Here is a 15,638-nt window from a genome sequence, read left to right on the forward strand (position 1 = left end):
GATGTTTCTTTTTTCCTATATGTGATGCAATTGGCCATAAGTTTTTCTTGGAAATGTGGTGCAAAGGGGGTAGATTTTTTTAATGGTTCAATCTCTTTGGGGGGAATTCCCCACTTTTCCTTAATTATTTTCTTTTTTATATGGAATTCAAGGCAATATTTGGTTTTCTCATTGAATGGTAAATTGATTATGTTTTTCACTTCTGTTTCATTTTTCATTCTGATTTTTCTAGATGGGCCTGGTATGGAGACTTCAGTTGACTTCTCTGTCTGTAATTCCAAAACCCACTTGTGTTGAATTTTTTTTTTCCTAAGATGACATTCAGACTTCTCTACAACTTGATCTGGAGTAAGTGGTCTACTTAGTTCTGTGTCTTGTATTGCAGTTCTTATTGTTGGATTTAGAGAAGGAGACTTTGGAATATTTTTTCTTAAGGGCTCTGTTTGTTTTGGAGGAATTCCCCAGTAAGCCAATAGATGTTTCTGTCTTATTTCAAAATTATCTTGATTAAGAGAAGCTTGATGTATTAATGTCATCATTGTAGTTGTTTCCATTTTGGGTTTTTTATCATTAATAGATGGCTTTACAATTGGTTTCTGTATGACAGTGCAAAGTTGTTTAATAGTTACAGGAATTGTTTCCACTTCGATAGCAAATGATTTCCTCATAACATGAAAACATACATTATTCTTTTTTCCCAAAGATGAGCTTTGGAAGATATTTCTTCCCATTAAGGAATCTTTGAATTGGAATTTATTTGTTGCCATAAATCTATTTTGCAGTTGATTCATTTGTTTCGTTAAAAGACACTGCTCAGGAAATGCTGGACTAGATGATACATTTTTTTCTTGATTTTGCACACAAAAGTTGCTGTCTTCAGGGATGGAGCAGTTGTGTAATTCAGAATCAGAATTACAACTGTCACTGTCAGAGATATCTGATACTGATTTTTCTGTTGTTGAACTTGCCTTTACAAATGAAGTTATTTTTGTTGATGGGATGGACTCCGGGCATGTAGAAGCAATGGGATAACTAGAGCCAGTTACTTGTTTCAAGCTTTTTATGTGAGATGGCATGAAAGATGATGATGTCCCTTTGGATAAGTGGCATACTTGAATTTCTTCTGTATTAGAAAAACATAATCTGTTATCTTTACTTTCTTCACCTAAGTCTTTCTGATACCAGTTCTCAGGGTCTTGGCATCTAACTGAAGCATTTATACCTGTCTTCCAATGTGCTTCAAAATTGCTGAAAAGTAAGAGGACACATCTTACAAATGCAGAGATACTGGTATATTTCAAAATAATAAAATAGTGAGTAGAAACTGCGGCCTTGATGAGGCCGCAGCTGGAGTACTGTGTCCAGTTTTGGGCTCCACAATTCAAAAAGGATGTGGAGAAGCTTGAGATAGTCCAGAGAAGAGCCACATGCGTGATCAGAGGTCAGGAAAAAAGACCTTACGATGACAGGCTGGGAGCCATGGGACTCTTTAGCCTGGAAAAGCGCAGGCTTAGGGGTGATCTGATGGCCACCTGTAAGTTTATCGGGGTGACCACCAGTATCTGGGGGAATGTTTGTTCACCAGAGCGCCCCAAGGGATGACGAGGTGGAACAGTCATAAACTACTACAAGACTGTTTCAGACTGGACATAAGGAAGAATTTCTTTACTGTCTGAGCCCCCAAGGTCTGGAACAGCCTGCCATCGGAGGTGGTTCAAGCACCTACATTGAACATCTTCAAGATTTCATAGATTTCATAGACATTAGGGCTAGAAGGGACCTCGGGAGATCATTGAGTCCAGCCCCTGCCCAAAGGGCAGGAAGTCAGCTGGGGTCATAGGATCAAGAGCAAATTGGATGCTTATCTTGCTGGGTTCCTATGACCCCAGCTGACTTCCTGCCCTTTGGGCTGGGGGCTGGACTCAAATGATCTTCCAAGGTCCCTTCCAGCCCTAATGTCTATGAAATCTATGAAAAGGGTGTTTGTTAAAAATAACTACTCCATATTTTTTTATAATATTTAAGGAAACCAAATTGAGCTTCAGTTGCATTAATAGAAAACAAAATAAAATCAGATTTTATAAGAAACAACTACATTGTCAAACCCCAGAATATCTATTATATTTGCCCCAAACTGCTATTTCATAATATTGATCTTTTTTATTAAAATTCAATCTCAGATTTTTATAATAATCTTTTACATTAACTCATATACACTTTTAGCTTCAGAAAGATAATCCCACTATATCTGCCTCTGCCGTACAGCTTTTTCTAGGATGAGCAAAACTGAAAACTATCTAAATATAGACCATATTTCATTTTGTAGACTCAGAGTACCTTCAACACCTGGTCCTCTGATGAGTTATTTTATTAATAATTATTTCACAGAAGATCACCCGTATCTGATATGGTCTTGTAGACAAGCAAAACAAGAGCAGGACCAAAAACTCTTTTGCTGGAATTTGACACATGCAAACAAAGGTAATAATGGAGACGATGACAGTAATCAGGGCTATCTCCTTTGACTAACTCCTTCCTTTTCTGAATGGCAAAATATAGCAAAATGCTTAGGATTCACATAATACTGTTTATCAACATATTCTTTGATGAGGGAATCACCCTTTATCCTTCAATATGCAGATGTTCAACCATTGTGGTTTGCTAGGGACCTCATAAGCCACTGCTTGGACTTCTAAGATCTCTCCCTTTTCTAAGTGCGAAGCAAGGTTTTTTGTGATATATTTTATTGGACCAACTGTATATTTGGGAAAGACATTAAACAAGCTTTCCAGCACAAAATCACTATCCCTTGGGTGGATCACCCTAGATGCTCCAAGCCTGCTCTCCAACTCTCCTACTGTGTTTTCTCAGGTACATGCTGTATCTTGTTTCCCAGACGCTGTAACTGGGCAAAATCCCAGTCTAAACCAGATTAAACAGTTTAATTGGAGGAAGACCTAGGCAGCTTTCCAGTGATTTTTCCCCCAGGAATTATACAATATTAAAATATCAGGTGTGATCTTCATAGAAATGGAAATGGAATGCCTGTAATAAGAGGTGAGCTGGGGGTGGGGGGACAGGGGGTGTTGGGGGTGCAGTCTCACCTCCCTTTGATTCCTGCTCCACTGAAAGTTTACAAGACATTGCCCAGCAGGGCAGCCACATTTCTATTTAGGTAGAGTTGAGGGAGTCAGTTGACTTCATGCCTTATTATTATCTGATTTCTGCTAATTTCTTCACTCAGTAGGTGTTAACAACCCTTGATTTTCCACTAAAGCTATCCTTTCTTCTACAATTATCCTGTCTGTTATCTATTCCTCATAATGTTTCCCTGCTCACCCACCAGCAAGTCCAATAAATGTGTGGGCATTTTGGGGGTGGTATTTGGGGTAGAGGGGTGTGGAGTAAGGAATGACTGGGGCATTAGGGTGGTGGGGGCTGGGAGGCATAGATGAGGTTTGGGATTGGGGGGGTGGGGGGATCTGTTGTGCTAAAATGGGGTGTGAAGGGGTGGGGAGCAAGAGGGATTGTGAGCGAGGGGGACCCAAGTGGTGTGAGGGGCTCCAGTGGTGTTTGAATGCTCAGAGGGGCAGGGGAGCACTCCAGATAGTGTGAGGGGGATGGTAACTGTGGCAGCATCTGACGTTGAGAGCCACTGTTGCTGCTGTCTCAATTTACATCAGTGTGTCTCAACTGGGTACTGCTGGGTCCAGATAAAAATTGTCCCCCATACCTGCTGCACAGCCAGCCCAGGGAAGGCAGTAGCATGTATACACACTTCTCCTGCATTAGGGGTCTCTGATAACCCTAAAGCAGGGCAGAGAGCTGCCTCAGGCTAATGCCTTTCCCAGTCCACCTCTCCCATGCTTTGCCCAGAAATGGTGGAGTGCATGGGTGGAACAGAGAGCTCTAATGCAGCAAAAATGTGCATGAACATCAGCACTGTATGCAGGGCAGTTTTACTTGCCTGTGGCTGCCACATCAGCACCTGCACCGTAGCACCCCTAATCAGGTTTCATGGCACCCCTTCCAATGTTCTAGGGAGGCTGGTTTTATTTGCACTTTAAACACAAACTGAAATTTCAGAAAGCTAAAACAAAAGCACTTGTTGTTAACCTCATTGCAACAAAAAGACCAGTATGTATAAATTTAGAAGGTTTCTTTTGATCTTTATGTTGATCTTTTTGGTATCAAAGTTAAAGCTCATGGACTATTAAATATCAGCTATATCTTGGCTGCAAGATACTGAATCTGATGTGTTGGCTAATAGGGTTACCAGGCCCAAAAAAAAGGACACCCTCCATGGGGTGGAGGGAGTATGATGGTGGGGGAGGGGGAGCAGTGGCATGCTGGTACACTGCCCCTGCCCATTCTTTGCCCCTCCCTGACAAGACACCCCAGCCTCCAGCCCTGCTGGTGCCTCTCACTTGCAAACAGCAGTGCCCTGCTCCCCATCCCTTGCTGGTGCCCTTCATTTCAGCCCCCTTGTGCTGCCAGTACCCTGCACAATCAACCCACAGTCAACTGTCCCTTCCCCCATGCCCCTCACTTCTGATGGATGGCCCCTGCCAGCCCTGCCGGTGCCCCTCACTCCAGACCTGCAGCCGCCTGTGCCCTTCCCAGCCCTGCTGCCTAAGCAGCTCCTGCATTGCATGTACACCTGCTTTCGCCCACTCTCTTTCTCTCTCTCCCCCTTTCCCTCCCTGGTTTGCCAGAGCCCATGCGGGGCACATGTGACCCCCAACAGTCAATCACCTTGCTCGCTGCTCCCAGCCCAAAGCGCCAGCCCAGGAAAGCAGAAAACCCAGACATTTGCTCTTATTTAGAAACCTGCCCAGACGCAGCACAGGGGTCCAGAAAAGAAGACTTGTCCAGGAAAACCCGGATGTATGGTAACACTATTGGCTAGTGACCATAGGCAACTCATAGGGTGGGAGGGGAGGCACATGCTTCCCCTGAGATTGACTGCTGCTGCCACCGCTGGCTTCTGCAGACAGTTGCCACTTGTCACTGCTCCCCCCGCCCCCTGCCACCGGCATCACTGCTGGCGTCTGTGTGTGGTCCCCTCTCACTGCCAACCCTGCCACCTATAAATGGTGCCCCCCCCCAGTCTCAAGAGGCACCAGTCATTCATGCTAATGACATATATTGCTCCTCATGTGCTAGGCAGTCTTGAAACAGTCTGTTGGTTCTTAGCTGGCATGCTAGCCATTCTTTATGAATTGCTAAGTACTGTTGTAAAAGATGTTTCCCTCATCCTTGTTCCCAGGTTCAGACCATCTTTGTATTAATTAGGGCTGTCAATTAATTGCTGTTAATGTGTGCAATTAACACATTAATTGGTTCACGTTAATTGCATTGTTTCACCTTGTACATTAATAATCTTCAGTGGATTATTAGGAAGACCATGGTTTATTAATGTACAGGAAGACCATGGATTAGAAAATTCTATATATATAAAAGCCTTTGTCTGTCTGTCTGTAACACTGTATTCGCGCTTTGATTGGTTGTCTCGGCAGCCGGTCAAAGTGCTCTAAGAGCATTCTGAACAAAAGGCAGTGGCAGCATGGCTGAGCTCTGCCATGACAGAGGGGGTGGAGGGGGGCGAGGGGCGAGGCCAGTGCTGCTGGCCTCACTCCCTCCCATCCCAGCCCTGCTCCCTGGAGGTGGCAGCAGCACAGGGTGCTTCCCAAGGGGGATGGAGGGGATGGCAGGCAAGCTTCTCTCCTGCCTTCCTGCTCCTTGGAGGCAGATGTGGGAGGGAAGGGGGCAAGACGGTTGGGGAGAACAGGGTCAGGCCTGCCGTGGCAGGGGGAGGACACAGGGGAGCAGCCTTGGACCCAAACTGCTAGGGAGAACGGGGTTAGGCCCAAAGCAGTGGGAGAGGCAGGGCTGGATGAGGACGGGAGCAATGCTGGGCTCCTTCCCCCTGTAATTCTTGATGGGCAACTTGCTAGTATTTTATAAATATGATGCAAAAGTAAGCACAAGAGAAAAGGCTTGAATGTTCATTTAGGAATATTTGCTGTGTTTCTTCTGTAAGAAGATCTGTGATGGAGCTCTAGTTTACCAAACTGGAAACTAAGATTAGACTTTACCTACCTGACATAACTTGACATTGATTGTGAATTGATTAATCCAAAAACTGAATGAGAATCTGTCAATATATAGAAAATAATTTACTGAAATAGGAAGAACTTAATCTATATATTACTTCTATTAAATCCAATTAAGAATATGGAATTAAAAAGACATTGTTTCCCCAGCTGTCACTTCTCCATCTTTTATTACAAACCACCACTAAAATAACTAAAACATAAAGAATTTAAGAGAAAATTGTTAAACACATTTTGTACAAATAAGTTCAACACATTTTGTACAAATACATTTCACTGGTTGATGGCCTAATACTTTATTTTCATTCATTGCTCTCATTTCATTCATTGCATTTACAAGTGCTGTAAGTGAATCTTCACTGGAGATGCAATGTTTGTATTCACAAGGAAACCCCAGGGGAGGGTGGACTTGAGCATGTTTGGTGTTATGTTTTCCAAAATATTCTTAAAGATACAGCAAATCTGTTATTAGCTTTTTTTTTAATCAGGTCATACCATGTTCTGTTTAAAATAATATTTCAAAGTTAGTCAATGCAAGAAAATGTAAATTTTATTATTTCCTCTGTAATGGTTGCTAAGTGTTACTGATATAAAAAACAATAACTTTTTTTTTTAAAATGAGATCAGCTCATGTTCTGTCTAAAACAACTAGTCAATACATACAAGTTAGTCAGTACAAGTTTCAAAGTTAGTTAATACAAGAAAACTTAAGACTTGCTGTTTCTCTTTTATGTTTGCTAAGTGTTACTGATGTAAAAGCAATAAAGACTATATATGTTGTTACTATTATTATACTATTAAGAAGTTATTTTATATTTACCTTTTGTTTGACTTCTTTGAGAGCAACTTCCTGTCTCCTGTATAAAGGAAGAAAAGGATTAGAAGACCAAAACAAGTCCTAGTCACAGCTTCCTTTCACTGTTACCAACCTCAGTTGCTGAAAACTTTCACTAACCTTACATCTACAATACACACTACATCACATCCGGGCACCTTGTCCTCACTTGTAAAGTCCTCCATAATCTTGCTGCCACCTATATGTCTGCTTCTCATTCTTTACTTTATGTTTTGTTCCTACACTTTTCCCTAGATTCTCATCTTACTGTTTCCTTAATCTAGGAAGAGAATAAAAGTTGTAGTGGATCAGAGCAGTGATCCAAATTATTCAGCTTTTTGCAGCTTTGGTGGTGGTTAGTTATGAAATACTTTCTCTCCAGTCTTGCCTCCAATCTCAGCTTCCCACCCTCTCTTGTGTAGTTCCAGTGTTACTTATTCACTAAACTTTTTTTCCTGCAATCCTGACAGAAAGCTTATTTGTTCAGGGGTCATTCGGTGTTCATTTTACCAAAGATCCCTTTCATTCTAATTTATTTAAATCACTGTCCTAAAATGTTAATGTAGAATTCAAGCAGTGTAGGTAATAGAAAATGGCTTGCTGTATGTTTATCTGCTGTAGATATCTGACATGATATAAAGTACTACAAGTGATAAAATTACTTTTTAAGTATATCACACTAAAATGTATTCTTTTTACCCGCTGAAAACATGAAGAACTTTCCGAACTCTTCTGTTGTGGCATTTGTGCACTGGTTGTTTTGTAAGATGTCCAGATGGCAAAACCTATCAGCAGAATAAGTATTGCAGTTCTCAAATAGAAACAATTCCAGGCGGGTAGAGGAACCTGGCTGAAACCATATTTCCAGAAGATCTTCTTTTCAAAAAGATACGGTTTATTCGCTGTCTCGTGCAAAATAGCTGGCTTTTTCATGTCCATAAGAGCTGCTTCATATTTAAGAAATGGTTTCTTTTCATGGTTTCTTTTCAGTAAAGATGCAGTAAGCACTAGAAATATACACCAATTTCTCATGGTAGTCCACCAGAGGGATCCTTTTCAAAGTAGAATTATATCCAATACATTATTAGCACTGAGCACCTATCAAGTAGTCTGGTTTAGCCTGATAGAATCTGTAGGTTTGCCTATAGAACATTTTAAACAAGACAAATATGTCATAATGCTGCTTTTGTCCCATCTTAAACATCATCCTTGCATACAGTCAGCTTGAGCAGAAAGTGCAGGGGACTTTTATAGCCCAGCTAGGTAGCCATTTGTACATCGTATATTAATAAAGTTAGTTTTTGTTTCATTTTCAGCAACTTCAAACAGAGAGTGTAATCTTTGATTAACTTCACAATTTTTTGTTGGCTGATGATTGTGCCTTAGTCTCTCATTAGTCTCTGAAGAACTGCAAACCATGGTGGAGAGCTTTGCAAATATATGCTCACTTTTTGGTATGGTTACTAGTCTTAAATGGACCAGAATCCTCCATCACCCTGCACCTGCAAAACCTTAGGTATTGTCAGAAGCCAGCATTAGTGGACAGGATCTCCAATCAGTTCCTAAATGTAACTATTGTGGGAGTACTGTAGCATGTTACGATGAATGATGAACTTCCACAAAGAATTGCCAAAGCCATCACAGTGTTTGGAAAACTGCCAGGCTAGTATTAGAACTCACACTGGATACATCTACATATGCAATTTATGTGCCTGAATTTATACCACAGAAAATTCAGGCTCGTCAAAGCACTTTGGGGTACACATCTATATATGTGCCCCATCAGGAGCAAATTGAACCTGACAGGAGCAGTCCAGTCCAGGGCTGCTTCCTGCCGCTGTAGCAGCCAGGGGGAGAGCGATCCCTGCTCAGCTCCCCATGTGGCTTAGGATTAGGAACCCCATGTGGCTGGCAGAAAGCATCCCTTGCTCAGTGGGGATGGTTTTCCCAGCTACATGGTAATTGGGACTCCCTTGATCCCCACATAGCTTGAATCAGGCAGTTCCAGTTGCTGGGACAGCTGTCCTGACCATGTGAGGGTCGGGACAGGTCCCAGTCTCCATGTGGCAGCGAAAGAGCTGCCAAGTAGCTAATGAACCATTAATCTAGTACCTATATGTCCTAGTACTGGCAAACAGCGCATTAGCTTAATTTACTGCACAGTAAGTCCTGTGCACGTGTAGCCGATGACACTTTACTGCATATTAGAATAGTTTAATGTGCAGTAAAGCATTTCATGTAGACTCACCCACTGTGGACCAAATTGAAATGCTTTAAGGACTGCCTGAAATTTCAACTCAAACAGTACAACATTGGCTTCTGATTGGGAGCAACTGGCATTAACTCACAACCTGGGACAAGACAGCATGGCATTTACTAACCCAGAGGTTCTCCATTTTTTGACTCAGGTCACCTCTCAGCTTTAGCTCATTTTTTGAATCTGGAAAAGTAATTGCAAAGAACTCAGAAAGACCACAAAAGGTTAGAATGTTTTTGACATTATTGATTTCTATTTGAAATCTCTGGGCTTATCTTGTGAATCGTGTGTGTGTTTGCTACCTAAGGGTGCTAATATTGCTCTTATTAAAAGTATCTCATGGCACTCTCCTTGGGAATCACTGTGCAAACCTGTTCAGGTGCTTGCCCTTTGAGAGCCCATGCATCTGAGATGCTCACGATAGGTCTCCTCTTGATGGCTTGAAGCCGTCCTCTTTGATTCCAGCAACGGGATAAAAAGAATGAAGATTGTATGGATGAATTCATTGCTCATCTAAATCTTCGTTAAGGCTTTTGGACTCAGAAATATTAATAGTGTAAAAACAACATCTATTTTTCTTCAGTAAGGAAGTGCTGTACTTCAGGGACTTTTTCTCCTTTTGGGTAACAAAGGCTACATTTTTAAGGTACTGCTCTCATTTCCCCTCTCCTGCAATTGCTTGCAAATGCAAACACAATTAGGCATAGACAGAAATGACAGCATTTAAAACTAATTATCTAATTTGCAGATGCAGTCAATTGTGGCAACAAAAGTAGAAACCATTAACCAGAAAAAAAGAAAAAGCCAACAGCTTGTATGTTCTTTTGTGTTGCACTTTGAAAAACTGAAGGCCCTTCAGATCTTATCACCCAGGTTATCTATGGAATTACATTAAGTGGAGTCGCATCAGCCTATGTGCCTGAATGCAGTTTTGGCTTCTGGCTGTTTGTCCATCACCGTCCTGAAGCATATGCAGGTTTAGGTAACCAGTCAGGGGATATGGCAGACTTGCCACAGAGCCTTTGGGGCAAAAAACACTGATTATCCAAGTAAGTAAAAATGTAGATATTTCTTGTATTAGTGATGTCCTGCCGGTGTTTTCTCTCTCAGTCTATGAAATTCTGGATAGGGGTTCTGGATAGAAGGTTGCACAGAGAATACTGGGAAAAATGTCTATTTTGTTCCTTTTGGAAACCCATATTCTCTATTTTCGTGGAAATCAGAGCTGCAGCTGGTAGAGATTGTGTCCTGGGCAACAGAGGTATACCTGCTAGGGTTTGCTACTGGAATATATAAGGCTCCAGCTGCCTGCAGCAGGGTGGAGACAGGATGCTTGTGCAGGAGGAGGTGTTTCCACGAGCACCCAAGTTAACTCTCCCTTGCCCCACTGCCATAGTTTTATATGGTGAGCAACCATGTAAATCCCTTAGGTTGTTAGTGATACCTCTCCTTGCAGCAGCATTGCTCATGGAGAAGGAAGGTGAGTCTGACGAGGGAACTCCTGCCTCTGCTCTGCCGTGTGGCTGGGACCTTGCACCCTCCCACCTCCATTCTGGCTCTCCCTTTTACTGGGCTTCTCCCAGTCCCCCACCCTTCGTTATGGTATGGCTGAAAATACTTGGACTTTATTCCAAAAAATGCATGTGTTTATATGTGTTTATAGATTTCTGAAGGCTTCTCCAGCTTGTAAGTTTGCCAAACCAACTGTATCCTTTCAGTCTCTGTGAACAGAGAGAGACATGTATATTTCCTCTTCTGCAAACAAACTTTTTGGAAAACATCCCTCCTTTTCTTTTTCCCTGAGAATTTAGATTCCCTTTATATTTTTCCCTTTGCATTTCCCTCCTTTCTTGCTCTGACTTGGATCTGGAAAGGTTACAATAGCTCCTTATGGAGGATTGGGAACTTCCCTACCCTAATAAATCCTTGATCTTTTGTAGGAGGTAATGTTGGTTGAACTGCTCCATCCATTAATTCTTCTCAATGCTTAATATTTTCCTTTCATTCTTAAGGTACTGTCATCCACCTTTTCCATCATCTTCTGCCTTGTTTTGTCTACTACCTAACCCAAGTGGCAGATACCGTATTTTTCCAAGACCACCCCAATAGACATCTTCAGCACATAATACAAAAGCAATAAAAGTTACATCACATAACCTGCCACTACTTCTACTTCTTCATAGCTTCCAGTTGACTCTTTGTGCCATCTGGATGCTGTTTCCTTTTGGCTGAGAAGATGCAACTTCAGAGAGAGCTAACTGTGCATGAGATGATCAGCTGCCAGAAATGTAGCTAACCATCACTGGCAACATGTCACAGACTGTGCATTTATGTCAACAAGAGCAGAACAAAAATCCATTCATTTTCCTTAATGCTTGGCTGAGGAACAGTGGTATTAACATGTTTTTTAATGCGTTCCTTCTTCATTGAAGTGCAGTTTGTTTATTAAAATGTTTTAATTTTTGATTGATTGCTTTAGAAAGCACGCAGCGAGAAATATTCTGTTCTTTGCTGGAATAGAGGTCTGTGTCAAAGTGATACACAGCATTTTGTCAGTCACTAGAAATCTAGGACAAATCTACTGTATAACACTGCTTTTGAGTGAAGTGGTGAGAGCCTGGGGAATGGGAGTTAGGACTTGTTTCTGTCTCTGATGTCTGAGGATCTCATCTAAGTGGTAACCAAAAAAAGTAGTCTGACAGAACAGGTGACACTTGAATTACCCTCTATACTTTGTGCCAAAAAAATCAATGTTTTGGCCACTTAATATGCATCTCAGCAGCAAAAAAAAGGTGATGTCTCCCCCAGCAGTAATGAACCTCAAGATGCTGCTTCCATGTTGCTGCTGCTGTTCTGTCCTCCCCAGTGCTGGGGCTGGAGCCACTGCAGCGAAGGTACAGGATGTGGGGTTGAGGGAGCACGGTACCAGCCAGTTATGCCTTTGCCTCAGATTTGCAGCCTGAGCCCCCATGGCTCCTGTCTTCAATATGTTGAATCGACCTCAGTGTCTTAACCCTCTCTATTTATTTCCCAGTGTCCCAGATCTTTCATTTTTAGCAGTCCCTTCCATGTCCTCTTGCAGCAGAGGCTAGCTGTCTTTCCTAGTGTTTAGGAGCACGTCTGGGGGGTGCAGGTCCACTCTAAATCCACCAGGTTCTAACCCATGGTCCTGGCTCGTTTTGCAGCCACACGTCCACCAGCTTTGCTCTGGTGCAGCTTGGTACCTGTTTCATGGGCCATCTCCACACCTCTGATTCCTCAGCATATACATCTTGCATCTTACCTCTACCTTTGGCCTCTGCTGCCTAGACTGCCCTTCAGTCCCTCAGGCTTCATGTGCGCATCAGGAACATCTGTCACCTTAGTACTTATTGAAACATTTTTATAAACTTTTCCAAATCAAAGTAACTCTTGTGTTGTAATATAGTGGTGTTATAGTTGGGCCTAAAGCATTTCAATAGAAGTTTTTTGACTAGTTCTGTTAATAGCATGATTGTCCTTGCTCTGTATTTGGAATGGGAAGTCCATTATCTATTTTTATGACTCAGTCAATTTTTGCTTTGTGTTGTTAGGAGGAGTTCTGAAATCTAGTAGGATGAAAAAATTGGCCTCAAGTCCATTTGTTTGATGACTGCTGAAGCTTAGCCATCTGGTGGAGACATGTTATTTTGAGTGGCTCTGTGTCAAACAGCAAATTACTCTGGCTTCAGTCTGCATGTGAGCTAGTAAGAAAAGTATCTCTGGATGTCTAAAACTAGTTTCTTCACATATGCTCTTTTGCCTTTTAACTGTATTTAAAGAAAACAGCACAGGATGATCATCACAAGATAATATGATAGGAGTGCTCGACACCCTTATCTTTTCTCTTTTTGTCGGTAGGGCAGTGCAGTGTCTGATTAAAAAAACCACATTCCGCTTTCAAATAATTGCAGAACACTCCTGAATTCACTGCCTCGTAAGAACCCCTGCCCCAGAATCAGTCCATGCTAACAAAATGCCATTTACATCAATGGCAAATCAGTGCACTATGTAATTGAAAGACTGGAGAATATGCAGCGCTCAGAAATATAACTTACAATTTGGTCAAAGAAGCCAAAAACAAAGAATCTGATACTAGTCTTCCCAGTGATAAATTTTCAGAAAAAAACAAGTGATTTGTAAAGGCAATAAAGACTGAAGGAGAAAACTGTGGCAAGAATGTCAACCTTTATTCGTTGGAAACACTAGTACCTCTTTTAGCATATCCCTTTACCCCTTAATCTTGGCAGTATTTAAATTAAATAAAGTTTATGAAAGCCTCTTCCAGAACCAAACCTGACTCCTTAGGTTTAATATCCCCACAACTAACCTGAGTGAAATATGTAAAAGAACCAAATTACTCTGCAAAAGTAAATTTATTGAATTCTTCACGTCTTTCAGTTTATACCTGGGAAGATGTTTTTGCGCAGCTCTGATCCCAACCTGGTCAGCTACTGTAGACCTATATTTCAACAGGACTGGCAGGGGGCCTTTTAGTTCTGCCAAAGGCTGAAGCCCCCCCCGTCCCCCTTACACTGCCTGTTTGTGGAAGAATAATTTAATATATTAGAAAGAATGGATAAAACATTATTTTAAATGGAATTATATGGACAGCCCATTTATAAAATCCTATGCAAGCAGTGTTTAAGCTGCTTAGCTGTCAACATTGTTTATTGTAGATTACGTTTTCTATCATTCACAATAAGATATTGTGAGAAATCATATTTTACGCTGACATATCCATGGAGACATCATTGCCATGTGAGAGCCAGCCACCCAGCAAGGAAGGTGTAGACATTAAGCATTCAAAAGTCTGAGACCAGGGACAGTCAAACAGTGAGGTTTTATACAACCAAAAAAACAACATAGTACACCCTAGAACACAAAATGTAGGCCACATTTACAGGGGAGGAGCATGTCATTGAAAAGGGCTTAGGAATCATCATATATGAAATCCCACCATGTTCCTGTGTCAAAAAGGGCATGATCTTACATGAATTTACTAACAGAGCAGTAGGGAAATGTTACTACTTTTTTGTCCATGATCACCTTCCCCATTACTGTGAATGAAACTAGTACTTGAGAGGCTAGGTCTTTAAAGGTAGAAGGAAGTCACTTCTGGCTCCATTTCCTTTACAGGTAAGTAAGAAGCAGCAGAGGTGTAATTAGCTAATTCAGGGCCTTGCCAGAGTGTGTGTGGGGGACACAGGGAGCGGGGCAGGGATTGGGGGCAGGTGAGATCCTGCTACCTTGCGCAACAGGTATGGCTACCACCGTGCAGGTGCCCCATTGACTGCACCCTCATTACAGTATTGATAATCAGGCTAGGAAAGCTACGTCAGTTGAACCTAGGCTACTAAGAAGCTTCAGGTCCAGAATTGGATGACTCCCAACCAAGCTGCTGGCTAAGACTGTGGAGCAGCAAGCTTGAGTGATAAGCTAAAGTGGCTGAGCCAAGGAATTAAAGCCAAAGGACTGAATATGGAGGGGAGCAAAGAGCCAGGAAGCCAGACTGGGAGGCATGACAGGGGATGCCAGTGTTGGGACTGCCAGACGTGGAAGGGACCCAAATAAATTGTAATAAGCTGTGGTAAAGAGTGTAACCACCAGGGCCAAGCTGTGTAGCCAGGAAGGGTCCTGGGTTGGGAGGAACCTGGTATACCTTTTTTGTGTCCAAAACTGGGTACCTGCAGAGGACCACTAGCCTATTCTATTTGGGATAGGCCATAGAGGAGACTGTGAGGTTTCGATGCTGAGCAACCTGCCTGCTTCTGAACAAGAGAAAGCGTGAGAACTTTGGATAGATCCAAGTGAATTGAAGGAAGGCTATGAAGGGCCTGGGTTGTTAAAAACAAATGAGCCATGGCACAGCTGTAAGCGCTAAGGAGATTGATCAGGAAAAGATGAAAACTGAAAGATGTATAGCAAAAATCATATTTTTTTTACACCAGACTAACTCCTGGCCAGAGTGAGCCTTTTTTAACACAAAGTCTCTAGGAATTTGTTTTGACCATGTTAAAAAATGTATTTCATTAACTCAGTTCTCAAAAATCCCTGAACTATTGTAGCTGAAATTTAAAAAAAATGGCCTGAAATACCCAGCCAGTAATTTCAGCTGAAATTGTTAGTTTGGGATCATGATCAGCAACTGAAAACAAGGTCTATTATGGGGAAATTCTGTAAAACAAAACAAGAAAAAAAGACAACAATAACAGCTGCAATATGTGATATTTTCTTACATCTCATATTTTCAAACGTGGCTGGTTTTATATCAGGGGTGTCAAACATAAGGCTGATGGGCCAGATCCAGCCTTTGGTGCCATATGATCTGGCCCATGAATCTCAGACTGACCTGTGCAGGGCTGGTCTGGCACATGGGCTGGACCCAGGACCAGCTGCAGGTGCTGCTTGC

General features: G+C 42.0%; 1 long non-coding RNA gene across 1 annotated transcript in view; it reads left to right on the top strand.

Moving 5' to 3' along the window:
- Positions 1 to 230: 230 nt before the first annotated feature.
- LOC149854870 (uncharacterized) overlaps positions 231 to 15,638 on the top strand; it is a 109,512-nt gene continuing 94,104 nt past the window's right edge. The window contains exon 1 of the long non-coding RNA XR_016438695.1: positions 231 to 348. This is a non-coding gene — a long non-coding RNA (uncharacterized LOC149854870). The remainder of the gene's footprint in view (positions 349 to 15,638) is intronic.

Source organism: Crocodylus siamensis, chromosome 12 (assembly GCF_052110815.1).
Source record: "Crocodylus siamensis isolate JL-2025a chromosome 12, ASM5211081v1, whole genome shotgun sequence".
Taxonomy (NCBI): domain Eukaryota; kingdom Metazoa; phylum Chordata; order Crocodylia; family Crocodylidae; genus Crocodylus; species Crocodylus siamensis.